A 5,518-nucleotide genomic window follows, 5' to 3' on the forward strand; every position below is an offset into this window, starting at 1 on the left:
AATAAATATTAAAATTTTTGTTAGACAAAGTTTTGGTGTAATTAAAGTTTATGAACATTTTAGTTAAACAAATGTATTCTAAATGAGTCTATGGGAAAATTGTAAAACTAAACTTATATATTTTATTGTAAAGAAGGCAGTGAAAGTTAAAATTTTGAAAAAAATCAAAATTTGAGGAAACATTGTTAATGCAGAATATATATTGTAGAAATTACAAACGAAATGTATATCCTACTCACGAATATATAGGACATAGAAGTTGTGACCTGTAGTTTCATTATAATGTAATTATAAACTGAAGAACTGACAGACCCATCAACCAAAAAAAAACAGACAGCCGGACAATTCGTCCGATTATGAGCCACATTTCTATGCTTTACAAATATCAGCATAAATACATAATACTAAAGAGATAATCCCTGTAAAACTAAGCAAAAAACTTAAATTACCACTAACACGTCCTTTTTATCTATAAATTCTAAATTGCAGCAATTGTTATGAGATTTTACCACCACTTTAAGTCATTATTAACTAATTTACGAGTCAATAAAAGCTCTTTATCCTTTTTTCACTATCTTACCCTTTCTTTATGCATCTACTCTATACATTTAATCAATACATGCAATTTAAATGCATGTATTGTTTAAATGTATACATGCATACAATGCAATTGTTGCTATTAGCATTCATACTTCTACGTATTAGAGCATGTATACAATTGTTAAGAAAGGAGATAACTAATATTTGAAAAGGAAATATTGTATATATTTTATAATTGATTAAAAATATGAAGTACTGTCAGCATTAATATTTCTACGTATTAGAGCATGTATGCAGTTGTTAAGAAAGTTGATAAAATACTAATATTTGAAAAAGAAATATTGTATATATATTCGGTTTATTCGACAAATAATTATTTGAGGTTTTACGTTAGCTTTTTATTTACAAAGGGATCAATATGGACCCAAGTAAAGCCGAAATTGGCTACCTGTGAAAACCTACGTTAGCTGGTTAATAATAGGATAATTAAAAATTATTCGGTTATTCGAATAAAAGGAAACTAGACGTTATTATTGCTTTTAACAATAATTTTCTTCATATACACCCTGTAACAATTTTGAAAAAAGTATTCACACATGGAAAAGTTGATAAGCATGTGAAAATAGATTCCACTTATAGAATTGCGTACTCTGATTTTTATGTCCTTATAAAAGGATTTCAGAGTTTAAAGGACTACAAACGAATATTTAAAATATTTATATGTATTTTATAATACCAACATTGGTATCAAATGAAAGCTGGGAATCTGTACATCTATATTATTTACCTTTCTCACTTTGAAAAAAACGAAAAAAAATTAAATATAAAAAGGTTTAATTTTCGATTAAAATACTTTTAACTACTTTTTTGTGACAAATTTTCTTTAAGATTTCCAATTCTTTCTTGATGAGATAAATTGAGATAAATTATATTATTTTTAAGCAGAGGAACTCAGCTTCATTTGAAATTAATATTAATACCAACTTTTTAATATAAATTTGAAATTCCATCTTTTGAAATTGGATGTCTTTTAAACTTTAAAGTCCTTTTACAGGAGCATAAGACCTGATTATGAAAAACTGAGTACTCAGAGTTAATACTAATGGCCCACAGTTTCCTGTACGCATAGATTTTTTCATGTTTGAAAATAACTTTTGGACGGTTTATAAACAAAAATATTATTTTCACTTCATTTACTTCAATTCTTTGTTTAATTTTTTTATCACATACTAGAAATTATTCCTGTTATGTGAAATGTTTTTCTATATAAAGACATTACTGTTTTTAAGATGAGTTCTAGAATTTATACATTCCATTGAACACTAGTTCAACTATAACTGTTGCTGAAAACTTATTAGAAATATATAAAAACACAACAATGTTCCCAAAAAAACATGATGTAAAAATAAAAGCGATATAATTATTTCCATGATTTCTTTTCAAAAATCATCAAATAAATTTTCTTTATTATAGAAAATTAATTAAGAAATTAAGAAAAGAAGAAAATTTATTATAAAAATATTAAATTTTTTGGAAAATACATAGTAATTTTACTGCTAAATAGTGTGTTTTTCTTAATCGGTTAATTGATAGAAATTATTCGATTTATAGTTATTTAAAATTTTACAATTTTCATTTATTTAAACGATTAATCGTCAAAAAATAATCGATTAACCGAACGACAATTAATTGTTTGAATACTCCAGTATATATTTTATAATTGATTAAAAATATGAATATACTCTCTCGATTAAACATTTTAATTCCTTTGTTCATGTTTAAGGGCTTGTATTAATGTCTATTCTAAGGACTTAAAAATTTTACAAATATTCAGCATTACTATACAATTTTGTATATAAAATGGACAATTTTAATTCATGTTTAAATCATTCACTGGTGAAATGTCAAAGATTTTTCAATGTTGTTACAAAATAGAGCTTTCCTTTGAGTTCACAGTGGTTACTTACTAACAAAACTATTACCTCCTATTTGTTCGCTTAAACATACAATTATTATTTATTAACTATACAAAATAATTCACACTCATAATATACACATATACTTAATATATAAACAATTTTTTAACTTTTCATTACTTCGAAATTAATTATCTTTTTTGCATTGCTCTAAAACTTAAAACCAGACATCACATCAAAAGTTAAATATTATTATCTTTCCTACTTTAAAATATTTTGATTTTAACACAAATAAGCTTAAGAAAAAAAACAAACATTAGATATTAACTATTGCCGCTTGTCCTCAATGATTGTTAAATTGTTAAAAGTTTGCAAAAAAAATAAAATTTGCCTCAAATTTGAAAACTTTTGCTCTTCTTTTAACTATATTATTTAAAAACATACTATATGGATTTTTGAAAGAATTACAGTGGATAGCCAACCAAGTCAAGAACTATATTGTTTTTTTTTTTTTCTTTAAACTTTTTTATATCTATCCTTTACGATATTAAAGCATTATAAATTTGTAAAAAAAAGAAAATTATACAAAAATACATATTTTATATGTATGTATGTAGGAGGAGGATAAAAGCAGCTGCTACTTAAAACAAAAGGATGTGTGTATAAGAGATGTATGATAACCGGTTTATTAGGCATATACTTGCACTTGTTTGATGAGAAATAAATATATTCATATATATTTATTTTACATGTTCCTATGTTAATAAATGGCCTTGGTTATGATGAAACAAATTATTCTGTGTGTGTTTTTACATAGTTTTTGCTGGTTATTTGTCATTTTTTCATATACATACATATTGTGTTCCCTGGTTTTACTTGTTAGTGTTTTTTTCTACTCAATATGTAGCCTCTTTATGTGCTGAGAGTATGTGCTCAAGTATTTAGATGAGTGTGAAAACAAATTGTAACCAACACAGACGTAAACACACAGGCAACTTTTATTAACACTAAGGAAAAGTTTAACGGCTAGTATATGTGTACAGAGATGAATGGCGGATTACTTAAAATGAATTAATTTACATAATCCTTAAGACTATATCTATCTACTATGAAAAAGATCTTTTTATCCTCTACAATCACGATTCGTTTGTTTATCACGACGTATGATTGTTATTTAATAACAATACTAACAATTAATACTCATACATACTGATGTTCCTCAACACTAATTTTTCTTTTGTTTAACTTATTGTTATTTCATGACAATACTAAAATGTTCCTTAAAAAAAGTAAAACAATGAAAATAGACAGTTTTTCAAAAATAAGGAAAATAAAAGACATAATTTCAAAAAATAAATAAATAAATAAATAAATAAAATATTAAAAATTTTAATTAAAGAAAAAATAATATTATTTTTTCAATATTGTATTAAGAGAAAATTTCCCAAATATTTTTATAATTTAATATTAAATAAAATTTTATAATTTTTTTCCAGAGATTTTACCTCAATACTTTTTTTAAAAATCCTTAAAAATAACCTTAAAGAAAAATCACAAAAATATTCTATATTGCTAAAATTTTTCTAAGAAATTCTATAAAAATAAAATTATTCCAAAAAAAAATTTTTTTAAGAAAATTTCTCAAAAATCTCTCAAACCTTAGCTATACAGAGAAAAACTTCGAAACTTATTTTATTAAGAGAAAATTTCCAAATCCTTAATAAATAATTTAATATAAAATATAAAAAATTTTCTATAATGAACAATTTTTTTATTGAGTGAAAATTTCCATACTTTTTTTATAATTTTCACAAATGTCTCTTAACCCTTTTTTTTTGATTTTATTTTTTTTTTTTTTTTTTTGATTTTATTTTTTTCATCTTTCATAATGTTTCATTTTAATATTTTATCATTTTTTCTTTCTTGGTGCTATAAAAATAAGCAGGCGAGCTTTAACATTCAAGCGAAACAAACCTAAAAATGTCGTGTGTTATAAATAAAATACTTATACACTTTAACACACACATTCTTCAATTTGTGGCATTAACTATATGATCAACATCAGCAGTATATGGTTAAAATAAAATGAATGGTTGGTTAGTTGGTTGGAAGTGTAAATAAGCTATAACCAACGTAAGCCAACAGAAAAATTACATAGCTTAAATGCAAAAGCAATGAAGGAAAATTAAAAGAAGAAGGAAAAACACTAAACTAACACTTGCTTAAGTTTGTTTTAGCACTTTTTCTTATTTTCTACGCAAAAAAAATACCCTTAAACTGAAATATCCTACTTAATGGCAAGGGACAAGGGAGTAAAGAAAAAAACTCTTCAGTTGTTGCTGATAACTGAAAATAAAATAATTTTACTAACATTTTGCTGATATTTACTCTACAAAGGCAGAATAAAATAAACATGACAAAATACATATACACGCAACCACCCAAAAAATAAAAACAAGTATAAAAACGACGAAACAAAATTTACTATCAGAGTCGAAAGCTAATATTTTCAATGCCAGGATTATTGTGGATAACAAGTGACAGTGTCAATATCAATCAATTTAATCCTTGATAAAAATACAAAAATTCAACAAAAACATTAAACACGACTATAGAAAAAAGAACTAGTAAAAAACATTAAAATATCTTCTTACTTTGCGAACTAGACGACTTTTTTGCTACTTGTTTTGTTATTTGTTTATTTATTTTGGTTGCTACAAATGTTGTGAAAGTGCATAAATGATAGATTTTTGTTATAAAGCTAATAAAAAATAGCAGCAAAAAGAGAATTATTATACTAGTAGATTTACAAAATAAATTTGGTTGATAAATGCTTAAATTCAAGAATTTATATATGTTGATTGTATAGTGTAGATTGGTAGTTACATATTGTATTTAGTATATTGTTGTTAACAAAAGTAGTCAAATAGCAGGGAGACGTAAAAGTGTTTGCATTCCTTTCGTATTATATATCAATCATATGCTACAGTAGACGGATTTTATGTTACCATTTGTTAACGTATTCTCTTTATAAAAATAATTTTTAACATATTATTTATAAA

The 5,518-nt window shown here is 24.2% G+C and overlaps 1 protein-coding gene across 3 annotated transcripts in view; it reads left to right on the forward strand.

Annotated features, from left to right (window-relative positions):
• The window catches only part of LOC111676147 (octopamine receptor beta-3R), a 95,322-nt gene that overhangs the window by 66,780 nt on the left and 23,024 nt on the right, over positions 1 to 5,518 (forward strand). The window lies entirely within an intron of this gene.

Source organism: Lucilia cuprina, chromosome 4 (assembly GCF_022045245.1).
Source record: "Lucilia cuprina isolate Lc7/37 chromosome 4, ASM2204524v1, whole genome shotgun sequence".
Lineage (NCBI taxonomy): Eukaryota > Metazoa > Arthropoda > Insecta > Diptera > Calliphoridae > Lucilia > Lucilia cuprina.